At 38.4% G+C, this 19,770-nt stretch overlaps 1 protein-coding gene across 11 annotated transcripts in view; it reads right to left on the bottom strand.

The window, feature by feature from the left end:
* MRTFB (myocardin related transcription factor B) overlaps positions 1–19,770 on the bottom strand; it is a 201,477-nt gene that overhangs the window by 75,907 nt on the left and 105,800 nt on the right. The gene's annotated exons all lie outside the window — the stretch shown is intronic.

Raw genomic sequence — 19,770 nt, 5'->3', positions numbered from 1 at the left:
CACATCCATTACTCATTAAGTTCTCCAGCTAAACAAACGGCGGTCTAGGGCACCCGAAGGAAGAGGGTCTTATCTCAGCAGAGGCACCACATTGAATAAACATGTTACTAGCATATCTGGATAAAAACAGAAGCATGTCACCACCCCACTGCTTTCGTGGTGTGCTTTTTGCCGTTCCCGGCTCTCCCAGGCACAGCCGGTTCTCTCTGTCACAGGGAATGCCCGTAACTGCAGCTTTCTGCCTTCGCCAATGCAGACCCGGGTGGCAGTTTTCCTTTGTGCCACTAGTCGGCCGAGAGAGTTAACATCGCCATGATTGTGCTAAGGAAGAAAATCTCCTCCCCTGTATTAAAGGCAGACACTGAGAGCTTCTAGTTCATAACAGGTTCCACCAGCAAGCAGCCAAGTTTAATTTCACGTGAGCTATCAACGGGCACCGTTTCCCCAGGTCACTGGCTGCCCACTAGGAAAAGGGACGCTGCCTGAAGGAAATCTGCAGGTAAGGCAACTCGAGGCAAAGTGGAAATGCCTGCTTTCAAACACACCAAACATCTGTCTGTCTATAGCTGTAGCCAAAAGAAGCTGATTTTCATGGTTTGAAGTATGCTCCTTTGCAAAGAGGTCCCATAAAACCCATTAGAGGTTGTTAAGAGCAGGAGACTGAATCCTCCCTCCATGAGAGATCTGCTTTTGCTTTGTTCACTTTTTAAATAATCAACATCTAACAGAGTGCCTGGAATATTAGGGAGTTCTTAACAAATACTTGTTGTATGACTAAGTGAATGAATGAAAGCAGAAGATAATACTCAGAGCTCTTCTTTTGATAATACTCAGAATTCTAAAGAAGTCCTAGGTCAGTGACCAAGAGTCACTAATTTTCAGATGAACAGCTACGGGTTCTTTAAAGGAAGCACATTTTCTCTTTAAAAGAAAATACACACATACACTTTGAATGTGCATGTGACAAGATCCTTTTGTGGGATAAAGAAAGGCTTACATTTTTACAGCCAGAAAAATCAATATTCTCTTCAACATATAACAGAGATGGGGACTGGATGAAGATTCTTCCCTTTGTCCCTGGTTCCAAGGCTGGTGTGCACTAAATCTGTGCTGTTCTAGAAAGATAGTTATCTATCCTTCTCCAGCGTCTCTCAAGAATGGGATTACACAACACATGACATGCTTCTTGTCAACTGAAATTCCTTCTGAGGCAATTTAAGTCCATCGTTGGTAGACTAAACCCCTGCAGGAACAAACTGCGACGACCTTAACACACTTCTCAAAAAATGCCCTCGTATGCTCTGCTACTATTTCTGATCCTAAGGCCTCCATTCTTCTAAATTAACTGTTCCTACACCTTTAAAGGAGTAAGAAAAAAAACCATCATTTTCTGCGGACATTCTTTGGGTCGGTCTGCAGAAAGTTTTGCCAAGTTTATCTCATTTAACTCCTAATAGCCCTTTGTGATCACTATGATTATTTGTACATTCTAGACATTTCACAGACCAAGACCAAAGTCACAGAGCTTGTAAGCAGCAGATCTGGAATTCAACCAACATCTTAGTTCTCCAAAGCCCACATCTTTTTTCTATGGCATTGCAATGCCTGCTGTCTTCTAAAACATGCTCCATTTCCATGCTTTAGTTTGATCTTGGGACAGGCTTAAGGGCAGAGACCATTACTTTCATTGCCTTCAGGTAATTCTACTCCTGGTGAGGGAGAAGGAAGGCAACATAATCATACTAGAGTGCTTTTATGAAAGCAATTTAACTTTTCCTGAAATAATAACAACAGCAGCCAACTTTGTTTAGTGCTCTAAACAAAGCTGTAGTGCACAACACAGTCTAAGTGCTCTTTATGTATTATCTCATTTATTCTGTTGACAGACCTGTGAGTTCACTGTTGTTATCCTAATTTACAGATGAGAAAACTGAGGCACAGGCGGCCCGGCCTCCCCAGCACCTGGGACCGCGACAGGCCTCCCCGCAGGCCCCGGAAGCGAGCCCCTATGCCTGTCTGCCTCCCACCTTACCCGCTTCTCCGGGGGCAGCGTCTCCGGCAGGAAGCAGGAGATGAACAGCAGATCAGGAAAATCAAATATTGTGTCAGAGATCACATATCTCATAAGTGGTGGCCAGGATTCCAAACAGGCAGCTTGGTTCCAGAGCCTACATTTTTAATTGCTTTGCAAAAAGAACAACAAAAACAATAAACCCCAACATTCTCCTTTTCAGGATGTTGTTTATAAAATCGTACCCAATTTTTTGGCCACAAGTTTAGAAACCTAAGTAGATACAGAGCTACACCATCCTTAAAAATTCTTTATTGGCCATGTGTATGTGTGTGTGTGTGTTTAGTATGTTAAAAAGTAATACAATTCTCTTTTAAGGATCCTCTGTAGTCTTATTATTTTTGTTTCTGATAAATATAAAAGATCTCAATAAGGAAACATTTTCTGGCTGTAGATTTATATTAAAAGTCTTGCCTCTGTAGCTTTGAAAGGGAATAATAATTTCTCTAGTGGTGAATATGCCTAAAAGAACATTTATTTTGCTATTTTAAAAATTCTGAAATAATTTCAAATTCAGAAAGCCTTTTTCCCCTGAACCACCTGCGAGACGGCTCTGACATACCTCTTTACCCTAAGGGCTCTGGTTTATAATTCCTACAAACAAGGCTATTCTCCCACATAACCACAATATGACCATCAATATCATGAAATTAACACTGATATATCACTGTCACCTAATCCACAGACTCCATTCAAGTTCTACCAGTTGTCCTGACAACATCCTTTATAGCAGAAGGACCCAAACCAGAATCACATATGGCACCGAGTCTTCAAGTTTCTTTAGTTTTTTTCCATCTTGAACAGTTAGTTCCTCAGTCTTTCTTGATATTTCTTTCCTTGACTTTTGAAGATTACAGGTTGGTTACTCAGTAGAATTACTCTCAGTTTGAGTTCGTTTGATGTGTCTTCATGATTACATACTAGTCGTGGCAGGAATATTTTTGGCAGGAATACCACAGAAGCAATGCAATGTGTTCTTTGCATCCCATCAGGTGGTGCACAAATTCAACTTGTCTCATAGCTGATGAAGTTTATTTTAATTTATTAAAATGGTACTGGCCAGGTTTCTTCACTGCAAAGTTAACTTTTCTCTTTGTAATTAATTATTTCATGGGGCTGAGTTATTTATTACTAGAATGACTCCAAATGATGATTTTGAAAATTCTATCATTCCTTCTACATTTATTAGTGGCACATCCTACTGTAAGAAAAAATTCTCTTTATTCAGTTCATGTTATCTATTTATATCAGCATGGACTCAGTGACTCCTACTTCTTTCAATGGGTTATAATATGTTCCTTTCATTATTTATTTTGATGCTCAAAAATAATTCAAATAATTCCAGATTTGGCCAGTGGGAATCCCTTTGAGCTGGCTTCAGCATCTTATTGTTCTGAGCACTTTGAGCACTTTCTTACTTTTTGGCATAAGATGTTCCAGGCTCACCTTTTACTTTTCCTGCTCTGTTGAGAAACCAAGCTAGGTGTGCTCAATGCTATTTGGGTGTCACTGTTCCCAGGCCTTTTCTGTAGTCAGAGGTAGGAAATATGTGTGAGTTTATGTCTCTGTGTGTGTAAACACAAACATATTTACGTCTCTCACTATTAACAGATGTAAATACAGACCTATATTTAAGTATGTACATCTATATTTATATATATTGAAAACCATGAGTTCACCCCAATGCCTCCAATTCCAGTCCAACCCCACAGGGTTGTGTCATTCTCAGTTTCTTTCTTTTCTACATTTGTAAACTCCTCCTCCTACGGTGAGAATCTTGTCCCATGGTCTCTGCCACCCCACTCATGGATACCCCGTTCACCCCATTACTGTCACTGCTGTGGCCAAACCCAAGGCAGATGTCTGCTCACCCACTGGCTCTGAAGCGTGGCACTGGACTGCTGCCCCCACTCCCAAGGGGCAGCTGTCTTGCTCAGCCCCACATAATGTCTCTTGGATTGAATCAGGGCTGGAGGGAGGAAGGAGACCTGACTTCTCTCCTGGTAGGAGAAGCCCACAGTTATCACGTGAACTGCTTTCCGGTAGGTCTGCCCTTGTTCCTTATGTGCTTCATCCTCTTCAGTGGCACTTGGCTCTATTGTCACGAGTGGCATTTAACTTCAAATGATAGGTGATTGAATTCACTTTGGCTATGATAAATATGCTTCCACAGTGTTTGTGTCTACACTCAAAAGAGCTGTTTTAGTATGAAAGAGAGTACCATAAATCAAGTCAATTTTCCCACTACCCCAAGCATAGATATTTAATAAGCATGAGAAAAACTGTAAGGCTTGGAGACTAGGAACAATCCAAGAAAGGCCTCAGGGAATCAGAACAGAAACAAACATGGCTCAAGGGACCTACACAAAAAACCTGGCAGAGTCAATATACGTTTACAAAACTGCTGACAAGAAAGACTATCATTGTGATGAGGCTGTGCTTCAATAAGGAAAAACCTGAGGATGTTACCAACTGGGCAATGTTCCGCCAACGTAAAAATATTCAAAAGTAATGAATAAAATAAAAGTAATGAATAAAATAATTAGTAATAGAATGCAAAGAGACTGCTAAATACTAAGTACTGTTTGTACTTCTCCTGCAGCATTCTGGACCTCGGGATTGAGGAAGATGCCTTTTTCTTTTTGCCTTCCACCTCTTGGTGCTCTGGAACACATCCTCAGGTGACCATTCACTGAAGAAAATGCCGGCACTTTGGGGCTTCCTTCACACAGTCTGAGCACAGTATTACAACATTTATGGAGTCAGAGTCAGTCAGATTGGACGCATTTAGGGAGAAAAATTTCAGTCCAGGTTACACCTAAATTTTTTTCCTAAGGGTGTCATATTTTCAGTAAAATACATATTTGATCCTTAATTTTCTCCTTTTTAACATTACAAATGCCACTATAAAATATATCTTTAGACAATTACTAAATGGTATGGTAAATTCCAATAATTTCATAATTATTAAGCCCAATTTGATAATACTGATAATTTAAAATATTTTTTGTAAACAAGGACAAGTACAGAGTGCTATCTGTGAAATCAGACAGCATATCTTAAAAGTCCTTCATTTTTACCACTGTTTAAATACATGGATATTGAATAGTACTGCAGATATAAAGAGATTATGGAAACGACCGTTTCATGAGGAGGGATACATTTTTCTAACACTTCTAAGATAAGATTTTTAAAGAATATCAATGATTTCAGCAACTAAGTATTGTAGCATAACTGAACACTACAACAGGGCCAAGCAGCCTGATAGTTTCGTTTGTAATCTGTGCTTATCATAATCTTTCATCCTAGAATGCAGCCATGACTAGCTCGGAGGCACTTCCCTCCTGTGTTTGCCTTATCCTCTCTGAAGATGTGAACGGCAACCCTGGAAAGGTTTTTCAGGACTGAATGTGGACCATTAACACTTTGCTGATTAACCTCGGCTTACACTGAGGGGAGAGAACTTCCTTTGGGGCGGGGAAACCAGTGGGGGAGGCAGAGGACATGTTTCCTAGCTCTTCCTCAGGCGGGTCCTCACATGACAGTGGCACCACTCGATCGCAGCATTCTGACAGCATCTCAGTTACTGGTGTCCTTTGTCTTCTGCCCCCCACCCCAGATCTTTAGTACGGATAATCAAGAGACGAGAGGATATACTTTAACAGCTTTGAGAAAGTCATCCAAATCCTTTCTCTACTTCTAAGCCTGAGAGTTACTTATAAATGTATAAATACAGACAACTGGCTGGAAGATTTACAACCAAGAGCCTTCCTTAGATTATATTTCTTCAAAGCAGACTTCCTTGAATTCTGAGTTATGGACTATAAGGGAGAATGAAATGACTACAGCTTTGAGGGTTTAGCATAGATGGGAGGAGTGACAAGTTAAGAGGATCGAGTCCTAGCGAAGACTGGAAGGCACATCATCCAGTTACGACCAGTTTGATGCTGAGGTCAGCACCTGTGACAAGGAAACTGACTACCATAGTGTTTCTCGACCTTTTTTACATCATAGCTCCTGACCCTTTTTAGTATAATTTTTAAAATCACTTTCCATGAAATTTTAGTATCACAGATTTATTGTATGTATTTATGTACTCTATGTATATCTGTACATTATACATTAAAAAGATTTCTTTGCCTATACTCCAAGAGCCAATTTTCATTCCTGTTGAGAATGCTTAATTTACAAGAGGGAAAGCTAGTATTTCCTATTTTGTTGAGGAAAATAATAATAAGATAATAAGAATGAACTGTATGTAGGAAACCCTCAATGAGAAAATAACAAATGTTCACCATCTGTGATAATGGTTTTTAGATCACAAGCAAATTTAGCAGGATCTTGAGGATCTTTCTGACCCTCAGCAGCTCTGAGGGAAACACGTATCGATATTTGTTTTGTTAAAAAAGAAAGTGCAGCTCAGCTACGAAATGATGTGTTTTCAAGTCGCTCTGCTGGTGAACACATATCCTTAATCCTGGTTTTCTCACTCCAACATTCTTTTCACCAAAAGCAAAAGCCTGTGGGGTTTTTTTTTTTTTCCTGTTTACTAAATTGACATGTGATTTTCAGAGGCATGTATTTAAGAAAAATTGGTAATTTAATTTCAGGGGGATATAAGATCACAGATGGATTTTACGAAGGTTAGAGCCAGGATGGTTTTGTGGAAGGAACACAACTTCAGGGTTAAACATAATTCGGTTGTGAGATCTATGAGGTCTTGGAAAAGTGGCAACATCTTTGTGCCGTGGCTGCCTCATCTATAGCAGTGCATTAACGATAACAACAGCAACAGCTGTTTTCTGTGATTATAAAAATCAGGAAAAAAATGCATATAAAATTCCTAAGACAGGCACAACTGGCACTCCCCAAACGGTGGAGTCTGTCGGGGCTCATTTCTGGAATGACCTCCTTTGTCTGTCTCCCCCATGGCTGCTTGTCTGCTAGGCTTGCGGTCTCTCCGGCAAGACATACACACACAGACATAAGAGCACACCACCACACTAACCACCACACCACACACATTCTGTTTTCCAACCCCACCCTCTGAGGCTGCAGCGGGGTGCAGATAAAGTTCATCATTTTTTGGTTTGGCACTTAACACCTTCTGGTGTCTTTCTACTACTTGAGATTTCATGTATTAGATTAAATTTGAAATTTTTATACTCGCAGAGAACCCTGCTGATACTTTTTCACTTAACTTGAATAATGAAATAGAAAAACCGCCCCAGGTGACTAATCATAGCCAAGTAGGCAGCCATGGGCTCTGAGAAGTGGGTAGAACAAACCCGAGGACATACTTTCAGGAATCCAAGGATGTCTTCTTGGATGAGTTCTTTGTGGAAAATTTAAAAATTTCGTGTTTTCATTTTGTTAACCTTGAAGAAAGAATCAAGTGTTGCCATATAAGAATGCAAAGTAAAGAGAGCTGGACCTTGTGGTGATGACATATTCAGGCCTTGAGAAGGCAAAGTGATAGCAGCCTGCAGCGGTCTGAACAGAGAAGCGGGTGGGAGAAGCGAGGCACCATGGCAGGTGGCAGCACAGGCTTGAGCCTAGGCAAGAGCAGTGAGCTCCACGGTCAGGTGTCTAGCAGTCACATTTATGCAGAAATGCAGGTGTCACAGGAAATTAACACCGATTTGAATTTCATTAGCTTTGTAGATTTCTGTAAATAACATACAAAAGTGTTCCTGTTTTGTAGTTGTGTAAGTGCTACTAAGCATAAGGAGTTTATACTTCTTTTACAGTTGTACCTAATTCCGCAACATTACACTAATAAGCATTAAGTCATCTCCTAACTGTTCTTAAAGGGTCAGTACATTTCTTAAGTTTGTGAACCACTGCTTTATCGTGTAACTCAAATGGGGAGAGGGGACCCATTTACTCTGCTGCTCACCTTCCACAACATTTTCCTGAGGTGAGAATTAAGCATTTGCTTGTTTGTTTACCTAACCTGACTGGGGATCGATCCTATTTTGCCATCTTGGGAGTCATGACAAAAGGTGGAGATAACACCAAGCATGGCTTGAGAAATTAAGGAGGCAAGAGGACTATGCAATTTCAATATAAAATCATGTCATGCCCTCACCCCTGCTCCAAAATGTTTCCTTTATCTCTTATTGACTTTACTTTGAATCACCTGCGCCACTGTTCCAAAGCATCTCCATTTTCCTCAAGGCCACGCTACATAACCACCCTTATACCTTTCTCAGCAAGTTAACTTGGGATCCTAAGATTTATGAATATTGAGGTCTTCAGACATAAACTCCACTCCACCTTCCCACTCCCATCCCACCTCCTGTCTTTGAGGAAAAAGCAATCTTTTTTCTTGCAGAGGGGAATCCAGACAGGACTGTAGTTCCCTCCCACCTACTTACAAAATTGTGATCAATGAATGGACCTTCTCCGCGAGGATCCTTTGTGCCCACTGAGATTGCACTGGCATCAACTGCCAACCCTAAACCCCCACCACTGCACACAGAAACACACGTGCCCTACTTTGGATTCAGGAGCTTCTTGCTTTCTAAACGGCAATTCCTAAATGAATTTTCCTTCTGCAGTTAAAATACCCTTGATGTTAAGATTATATGCTCTACTCAGGACGAAATCATCTCTAATTTTGTAAGTTAGGCTTTGCTGGAAAAACAAAGATTTTTGTTTGTTTGTTTGTTTTAAAGGCAAACAGTGGGCTTAGCCTAGACCTCAGGTAGGTCCAGCTCCAGACAATGCACTTAAAAACCAAAGCTGTCTCACTCATCCTCAGTCTCAGTGCCTGGGACACTGCCTGCACAATTAATGGTGCCTGGATAAATAAAAGAATGTCACTCAACCGACCCACATTCATCCAGGCCTCTCCCTGCCAATGTAATTCTGCCCACATTTCTTATCTTGGCATTCAAAGCCACTGATGCTTTGTCTCCCACTTTCCTGAGGAGCGTTATTAACCCCCGACATGTTCCCTATGCTTCAGCTAAATCAAGCTTCTTTTACCTCCTGATACACTCTGAGTTTTCCTTATCTTTGCTCAAGTTTTTTCTTCTGCCTGAAATTCTCTATTTCTGCCCATGGAAACTGTACCCAAGCAAGAACTAGCTCCAGTATAAATCTCTTTCAGAAGTTTTTCAGGATGTCTCTCAACACCCCCAAAGAGTCAGATCTGAACGCTCATGATACCGGTCATGGGAGGACTCAGCCTTCTGTGAATCATAATCAAGATGATGACGATGCTAGTACTAATGTTTATATGTCACTACTGTGTACTGAAGTGCTTTATTTATACATGATGCTAAGCACTTCACATATACCCACTCAGTTTACTCTTCTCAATAACTCTATCTACTACTCTCTCCTTTTAACACTGGGGTACTGAGAGGTTAAGTAACTTTCCAGCTACACAGCTTTTGAGAGTAGAAGATGGATTTGTAACCTAGGCAGTATGGGTGCAGACTACTAGCTTTTCTCAGGGGCTCTGTGAGAGAATTAAGCCCTAATATCCAAAGGTATCCACTGTATAAAATGAATTAACTTCTCTCCTATGTGTCTAGAATGGTACTAGCTATGTAATCCTTGGGATAATTAAGAAAACAGTCACTCTACTCACATGTATAGGGAGTAATTTTCTCACAGAACCCTGGTTGAAAAAGAAGTTGTTTTAGCAATTTTTTTTTTTCAATTAGAAAAGTAAAAAATATTGCATAGGGCTTCCCTGGTGGCGCAGTGGTTGAGAGTCCGCCTGCCGATGCAGGGGACGCGGGTTCGTGCCCCGGTCCGGGAGGATCCCGCATGCCGCGGAGCAGCTGGGTCCGTGAGCCATGGCCGCTGAGCCTGCGCGTCCGGAGCCTGTGCTCCGATTGCATAGGTCTTAATCCTTGACAATCAAGTGTATTTACGAACAGCAAGTATCTTCATGTAAACAGTTCTGGTTGGAAGACCCAGAGGGCAGTCCTCTGGGGGAGGGGATGCTTTTCACTGCTTCACTGTGCTTTCTTTCAATGTGTCTGGATGCTCTTCGTATTCCTGATATCCCTTCCCCATCTTAGTAAACCTTACAATCTTCAAAAGCTGCAACCGCATCTCATTCCTCTTTTTGTCTCCTATGAGAGCCATCCCAGTGTTTAAATCATGTTCACATGGTCATGTTTCTCTTTAATTAAGTAAATTCTTACATTCAGTAGTCCAGGCTAGTTGATAAGCACCTTCCTTACAGGAAACTAACAACTAAAACTACCTGTCATATTTTTTTGGTTGTATCTGACAGGCATTTAAAAATCAAGATTACTGAGGCATAAAGACAATGAGATACACCCATTTAAAGTGTATAATTTGGTGAGTTTTGATGGAGGTATACACCTGTGAAACCATGGTCCCATGCGAGGTACAGAATGTTTTCATCATTCCCAAAAGTTTCTTCTTGCCCCTTTGCAGTACATACTTCTGCTACACCCAGCTTCAGGTAATCACTGATCTGCTCTCTATCATTATGGAATAGTTTGCCTTTTCCAGAATTGCAAGTAAATGAAATCATACAGTATGCAGTCTTTTGTGTTTGAGTTCTTTCACTAAGCATAATGATTCTGAGAGTCATCCATGTTGTTGCATACATCAGTAGTTAGTTCCTTTCTATTACTGAGCAATAATTCATTGTATGCAGAGACCATATTTTGATTATCCATTCACCTGTTGATGGACATTTGGGTACTTTTCAGTTCTGAGCTACTATGAATAATTCTGTCATGAACATTTCTGTATAAATCTTTGTGTATATAATTACACTCCTTTCTTTTGAATAAAGGCTTGGTCATATAGTAGGTATATGCTTAGCTTTTGAAACTATGGTTTCTTCAAAAGAACTTTACTGGCAGCTTTATTTGTAATAGCCAGAAACTGCAAATAACCATCCATACATAGGTAAATGAATAAATAAATTTTGGTGTATCCATACAAGAGAATATGAATCATCAAAAAAGAATAATAAACAACAATATGGATAAATCTCAAAATAATTAGGCTGAAGGAATGAAGCCAGACACAAAAAAGAGCACATGATTCCATTTATAAAAAATTCTAGAAATTGCAAACTATAATCTATAGTGACAGAAAGCAAATCAGTGGTTGCTTGGAGACTGTGGTGAAAAGAAGAATGATTACAAAGGGGCATGAGGAAATTTTTAAGAGTGATGAAAATGTTCTTGATTATGGTGATAACAAAATTCCTCAAGTTGAATACTTTAAATATGTGCAATATATTGTATGTCAATTATACGTCAATAAATTTGTTTTTTTAAGACAATGGCACTTGTGGAAACAGATAAATTCCTTGATGTGATATGATAACTTTGAAACAGTCTCTACTATTTACAAACTTTAATACAGTAGAAGACTATTTTCCTGGGTGTCTGAACTCTGAGAACAACTGAGCAGTAGAACTGCTCTAAAGACTCTTAAGACAAAAACAAAAAAACAACAACCTATTAAAGTAAGTGAAATAAAATAAGTCCCATGTGTAATAACTGCGTTATTTCTCATGTGCATGCTAGTGGTGTGACCTGGAGCATTGTGACTGATAGGCCTGCATGATTTGGGTGGACTGATGTGTTACAGATGAGAATGGTGAAGGGGTAGTGATCCTGAACATAGAAAACATAAAATCCAAGTGAAAAACATTTTACATGACAAAGGACATCTTTTAATGCTAAAAGCCGGATTCAACAATGAGGCTATAACAGCTGTGACTATGTACAAAACAACATAATTACTGTTATAAAACAAAAAGGACAGGAGATGCAATGTGACATAGACAAAAACACACAAATAACAGGAGACTTTAATCTCCCAAGCTCAGTACAAGACAGATGAAGTAGACAAAAAATAAGTAAGAATATACAAGGCCAAAACAGCATAATCAATAAGGAGATCTTATTGCTATATAGTGAACTTCACACCCTGATGACAGAGAAGACACCTTCTCAAAAAACACAGACTATTCAAAAAAACAATCATGTATTAGGTCACAAAGAAAACTCCAGTGAATTCCATAAAACAAAAAATATTATAAACAACACTCTGATGTCAATGTAATAACACTAAAAATTATTAATAAAATAAAAAACTAAAAAGTTTTGTCTACCTGGAAATTAATAACATCTTCTATTAACTCACAGAAAAGAGGAAAAATACAAACTGAAATGAAAGAATTTTTTAAAAAAAGATAGTTTTGGGGGGTATAATCAGAATCTATGGCAAATATTTAAAGCAGTGAGCAGAGAAAAATTCAAATCCATAAACCATTATATCAGTACAAATGAAAGAATGAAAATAAACTATGTGCCTCAGAGAAAAAAGATTTTAAAAACAAAGAACAGAGTCCTAGAGACCCTTGGGATGATATCATAAGGTTATGCGCAGCTGGCGTTCGGAGGGCAGAGAGAGAATGAGGCAGAAAACATAACTGCAAATATAATGCCTGAAAACTCCCCCAATTTGATGAAATACATAACGTTAAAGATTCAAGAAACCTGGCAAACTTTCAAGTAGGATAAATTCAAGCACATACAGAAATCAATAGGCTTCAGGTATACTAGCAAGCCGTTACAGGGCATAATAGTAGAGAAAACTCCATTAATAATAGCAAAAAGACAAAAAACTCAGGAGTAAACTTAAGAAATGCACAAAACTCCTGAAAAACACAAAAGTAGGCTTGAACACATAGATAATCCTTGTTCATGAATAGGATAAAATACCACATTATTAAAATGTTGGTTGTCTCTAAGTTAATTTACACATTTAATGCAATTTCAATAAAAATAGCAACAGGATTTTTAATTGAGCTAGACAAGGTGATTCTTAAGTTCATATGGAAAAGATAAAAACACCCAAGGCAAACCAGGAAAACACAGAAAAAAAAAAGTGTCACATAGGCGAGGAAGAAAGAGTCTGATTAGATAAAAATAAACTTGAAGTAGATCAGGGATGAAAATGTTAAAATAAAAAAAAGTCAAACCATGAGTACTGTAAGTAAATACTGATGGGATCCTTGGACATAGGGGAAAGTTTTCTATGACCCCGTATCCAAATGCAATAAAAAGAAAAGACTGATAAATTCTGGCCACGTTAAAAACAGAACAAAAAACTGAAGAGGAAGGGCTAATCTCCTTAATACATAAATAACTCTGTAAAAATGAAAGAGTTAAAAAACCTGACAGAGAAATGAACAGATAATTCACACTCTTCTCCGAAAAAAGATTCTGAAATGGCCCTTACACATATGAAAAGATGTTCGACCTTACTCATAATTAGAGAAGTGCAATTAAAGTTACATCAGAACATCAGATGGCAAAAAAGTATGACAACACATTCTGTAGGTGTGACTGTGGGGGAAATGTTTATTTCTCACACATTGCTGATTGGGGTGCAAACTGGTACATCCCCTCGAAAGAGGAATTTAGCAATATCTAACAAAACTACACATGCGTTTACCTTTTGACTCAGCAATTCCACATCTAGGAAGTTACCTGAAGGATACACCTCCAACATTATAAAATGGTATATGCCAAAAGTTATTTACTATAGCAATTTGTTTGTTACTGCAAAATACTGGAAACAACTTAAATGCCCACACACAGGAGAATGGTTGAGTCAACTATGGTACATCCACACCACAGAATACTACACAGCTGTAAAAAGGACTAAGGAAGATCTCCATGAACTGATACCAGGAGACCTGCAGAATATGTTAAGTGGAAAAAAAAAAAAAAAAAGCAAACTACAAAACAGTATCAATGTTAATTCTTGTATAAGAGAGAAAGGAGAACAATAAAATGTATACTTACAGCTGCTTCAGGAGGAAAAAAATGAAAGGAAGGGTAAACTAGAAACTAATGAGATTAATCCCCTTCCTTGGGTGGGGAAACAGGGTGGAAGAATTAGGGGATGGAAATGGGAGGAGGGAGAAGTGGGCAGCAACACTTTTCTGAGAACATCATTTTTGGTACAGTTTTGACTTTCAGAACCTTGTGAATATATCACACACTCAAAATATAAATTAATGAAATCTACAAGGATGAAGGATATCCAAATTGGGCCAGCACTAGCCCTGGGCCCAGGACTGCCCACAAGCAGATGATACCACCCCACCTCCAGGATGCCTAGGCCCTGCAGCCAGCCACCCTGTGACCCAAACCTGCCCACCAGCACCAGCACTCCTCGGGCTGTGCATCCAGCCATGCCAGGACCCAGCCCCACTCATCAGTGCCTGGCAGCCTCCATATAAGGCAGGGCCAGGCAAACAACTGGGTCAGGGGCCAATCACCCCTACCATCATGCCCATAGTTGTTTGACCCGGCACAATAGAAGGGCCCATGCAGCCCACTTAGAGGGCATCCCTAGAGCATATAGCCACAAAGGATGTCTCTTACATAAGGACACTTTTCCAAGATCAGAAAATGTAACCAGTCTACCAAATACACAGAAATAAATACAGAATTAGGCAAAAAGAGGCAACAGAGGAATGTGCTACAAATGAAGGAACAAGACAAAACTCCAGAAGAACTAAGCAAGATGGAGACAAACAACCTATCTGATAAAGAGTTCAGGGTAACGTTCATAAAGATATTCAGAGAACTCGAGAGAAGAATGGATGAACACAATGAGAAGTTTAACGAAGAGTTAGAAAATATAAAGAACCAAACAGAGCTGAAGAACACAATAACTGAAATAAAAAATACACTAGAAGGAATCAACAGATTAGATGACACAGAGGAACAGATCAACAAGCTAGAAGACAGAGTAGTAGAAATCACACAAACTGAACAGAGAAGAGGAAAAAAAAATGAGAACAGTTTAAGAGAATTCTGGGACACAGCAAATGTACTAACATTCACATTATAGAAGTCCCAGAAAGAGAAAATAGGGAGAAAGGGGATGAGAATGTACTTGAAGACATAACAGCTGAAAACTTCCCTAACCTGGGAAAAGAAACAGACATCCAGGTCCAGGAAACACAGACAATCCCAAATAAGATCAACCTAAAGAAGTCAATTCAAAGACACATTGCAATTAAAATGGCAAAAATTAAATATGAAGAGAGAATATTAAAAGCAGAAAGGGAAAAGCCACTAGTTACATACAAGAGAACTTCCAGAAGGCTAACAGCTGACTTCTCAGCAGAAACTCTATAGGCAAGGAGGGAGCAGCATGATATATTTAAAGTGATGAAAGGGAAAAACCTACAACCAGGAATACTCCACCTGGCATGGCTATCATTGAGATCTGAAGGAGAGATCAAGAGTTTTACAGACAAGCAAAGCAAAGCCATGAAACTGGCTTTGCAAGAAAGGGACTTCTCTAAGCAGAAAAGACCAAACTAGAAATATGAAAATTACAAAAGGAAAAATCTCATTGGTAAAGACAAATATAAAGGTAGAAGATTAGCCACTTAATAAAGCTAGCTGGAAGGTTAAAAGACAAAAGTAGTAAAATCACCTATAATCACCTATAAGTAAGTAGTTAAGAGACATACAAAACAAAAAGTTGTAAAATATGAGGTCAAAAACATTAAATGTGGGTGGTGATGGGGGGAATAAAAATGCAGGGTTGTTAAAATGAGTTTGAACTTTAAAGAACAGCAACTTAAAATAATTGTGTGTGTGTGTGTGTGTGTGTGTGTGTGTGTGTGTATACATACATATAAACCTCACGGTAACCACAAACAAAAATCTATAATAGATACACACACCAAAGAGAAAAGAATCTGAACATAACACTAAATAGTCATCAAATCACAAGGGAAGAGAACAAAATAAGAAAGGAACACAAAAGAACTACAAAAAAGAATACAAACCCCAAACAATTTTTTAAAATGGCAAAAAGTACATACATCAATAATTACTTTAAATGTAAACGGGTTAAATGTTCCCATCAAAAGACACAGAATGGCTGAATGGATACAAAAACAAGACGCATATATATATATATATACATGTATATATATATATATATGTGTATATATATATATATATATGCTGCTTACAAGAGACTTCAGATCTAAAGACACACACAGATTGATAGTGAGGGGATGGGAAGTGGTATTCCATGTAAATGAAAATGAAGAGATAGATGGGGTAGCAATACTTATATCAGAAAAAACAGACTTTAAAACAAAGACTGTAACAGGAGACAAAAAAGGACATTACATAATGATCAAGGGATCAATACAAGAAGAATATATAACAACTGTAAAAATATATGCACCCAAAATAGGAGCACCTAAATATATAAGACAAATATTAACAGACAAAAAGGGAGAAAGTGACAGTAACACAACTAATAGTAGGGGACTTTAACATCCCATTTACATCAATGAACAGATCATAAAGACAGAATATCAATAAGGAAACACTAGCCTAAGAAACACATTAGACCAAATACACTTAATAGATATAGGTACAGAACATTCCATCTAAAAGTGGCAGAATACACATTCTTTTCATGTGCACATGGAACATTTTCCAGGTTAGCTCATATGTTAAGCCACAAAACAAGCCTTGGTAAATTTAAGAAAACTGAAATCATATTAAGCATCTTTTCCAACCACAAACACATGAGACTAGAAATCAACTACAAGAAAAAACTGCAAAAAACCACTAACATATGCAGACTAAAAAATATGCTACTAAACAATCAATGGATCACTGAAGAAATCAAAGAGGAAATTTAAAAATAGCTGAAGACAAATGAAAACGAAAACATAACAATCCAAAATCTATGGGATGAGCAAAAGCAGTTCTAAGAGGGAAGCTTATAGCAATACAAACCTACCTCAGGAAACAAGAAACATCTCAAATACACATCCTAACCTTACACCTAAAGGAACTAAAAAAAGAACAAACAAAACCCAAAGTTAGCAGAAGAAAAGGAATCATAAAGATCAGAGCAGAAAATAAATGAAAAAGACAAAAAAAAAAGAAAAGAAAAGATCAATGAAACTAAGAGCTGGTTCTTTGAAAAGATAAACAAAATTGATAAACCTTTAACCAGTCTCATAAAGTAAAAAAGAGAGATGGCCCAAATCAATAAAATCAAAAAGGAAAAAGGAAAAATTATAACCAACACCACAGATATACAAAGGGTCATAAGACACTACTGTGAGCAATTACATGCCAATAAAATGTACATCCTAGAAGGAATGTATGTACAAATTCCTAGAGATATACCATCTCTCAAGACTGAAGAAAAAGAAAATATGAATAGGCCGATTACCAGAAATGAAAATGAATCAGTAATAATAAAAACTCCCAACAAATAAAAGTCCAGGACAGATGGCTTCACAGGTGAATTCCACCAAACATTTAAAGAAGAGTTAACACCTACTGTCCTCAAACTATTCCAAAAAAATTGCAGAGGAAGGACTGCTTCTGAACTCTGTACCAATATGTACCAGACTGCTTCTATACCAGGCCAGAATCACCTCAATACCAAAACCAGATGAAGCTAACACACACACACACACACACACACACACACACACACAATTACAGCCAATATCACTGATGAACACAAATGCAAAAATCCTCAACAAAATATAAGCAAACTGAATTTAACAATACATTAAAAGGATCACATAACATGATCAAGTGGGATTTATTCCAGGATGCAAGGATAGTTCAATATTCACAAATCAATGTGATACACCACATTAAAAAATTGAAGAATAAAAATCATATGATCATCTCACCAGATGCAGAAAAAGCTTCTGACAAAATTCAACATCCATTCATGATAAAAGCTCTCAACAAAGTGGGTATAGAGGGAACATACATCAACATCATAAAGGCCATATTTGACAAGCCCACAGCTAATCTCATATTCAAGGGTAAAATGCTGGAAGCATTTCCTCTAAGATCAGGAATAAGACAAGGATGCCCACTCTTACTGCTTTTATGGAACACAGAATTTAAAGTCCTAGCCATAGCAATCAGATAAGAAAAAGAAATAAAAGGAATCCAAATTGGAAAGGAAGAAGTAAAACCATCACTGTTTGCAGATGACATGATACTATATACAGAAAATCCTAGAAATGCCATCAAAAAACTACTAGGGCTCATCAATGAATTTGATAAAGTTGCAGGATACAAAATTCATACAAGGAAATTGGCCACTTTTCTATATACCAACAACAAGCTATCAGAAAGAGAAATTAAGAAAATCATCCCATTTACAATCGTATCAAAAAGAATAAAATACCCAGGAATAAATCTAACTAAGGAGGTAAAAGACCTGTACTCAGAAAATTATAAAGAAATTGAAATTGAAAGAAATCGAAGATGACACAAATGGATGGAAAGATACACCGTGCTTGTGAATTAGAAAATATAATAGTGTTAAAATGATCGTACTACCCAAGGCAATCTACAGATTCCATGCAATCCCTATCAAAATACCAATGGCATTTTTCACAGAACTAGGACAAATAATTCTAAAATTTGTATGGAAATGCAAAAGACCCTGAATAGCCAAAGCAATCTTAAGAAAGAAGAACAAAACTGGAGGTATCACGCTCCCTTTTTCAAACTGTACTACAAAGCTACAGTCATCAAAACATTATGGTTGGGCTTCCCTGGTGGCGCAGTGGTTGAGAATCCGCCTGCCAATGCAGGGGACACGGGTTTGAGCCCTGGTCCAGGAAGATCCCACATGCCGCAGAGCAACTAAGCCCGTGTGCCACACCTACTGAGCCTGCGCTCTAGAGCCCGTGCGCCACAACTACTGAAGTCCACACGCCTATAGTCCGTGCTCTGCAACAAGAGAAGCCACTGCAATGAGAAACCCATGCACCGCAGCGAAGAGTAGCCCCCGCTCGCCGCAACTATAGAAAGCCCACGTGCAGCAATGAAGACCCAATGCAACCATAAATATATACATTAATTTATAAAAGAAGTTGTTAAGAGAGTAAATCCTAAGAGTTCTCATCAAGAGGAAAGAATTTTTTTTCTATTTCTTTTATTTTGTATCTATATGACATGACAGATGTTCACTAAACTTACTGTGGTCATCATTTCATGATGTATATAAGTCAAATCACTATGCTGAACACCTTAAACTTACACTGTGAATTTATTTTTCACAGTGGTATGGGTTAGTAATTCTGAAACTACTTTATGTGGATTCAAGAATTAAACACATAAGAAAATATATTGTGGATGGTGAGGCGAGGGGTTCTTCACTGTCAGAGAAGAGCATTAAAAACATGAGAAGGGGGAAGGGTAGAATGGACCCTGCGATGCTCGGTTGAAACTGGAGATATCAGTAAGGATACCTAATTTTTAATATATACAGTGACACAGACAGACAGGAATAGATATAGATGTATGTGTGTAAATGTGAATACACACATGTATTTCCTATTTCTGCCTACTGAGAGGACCTAGAAGCAATGAACAAACAGAACAAACAGTAGCAATGAATATAGCTCGCTCCCAGATCTTGGTTTATAAATACTGCACTAAAATGAACTAGACTTCCCAGGAGAAAGGGCTGATTCCAGGGCTAGGGCAAAGTACAAGCTGAGCCTGGAACATCTTTCTGTGGCAGAAAACAAATAAGTTCTCAAAGACTGAAGGGAACCTGTCAAAAGGACATAGATACAGCAGAAACTAACACACCACTGTAAAGCAATTATACTCTAATAAAGATGTTAAAAA

The sequence above is a fragment of the Physeter macrocephalus genome, chromosome 14 (genome assembly GCF_002837175.3).
Source record: "Physeter macrocephalus isolate SW-GA chromosome 14, ASM283717v5, whole genome shotgun sequence".
Classification (NCBI taxonomy): domain Eukaryota; kingdom Metazoa; phylum Chordata; class Mammalia; order Artiodactyla; family Physeteridae; genus Physeter; species Physeter macrocephalus.
Note: the sequence above shows the minus strand (reverse complement) of the source record. Positions and strands in the feature narration are given on the sequence as shown.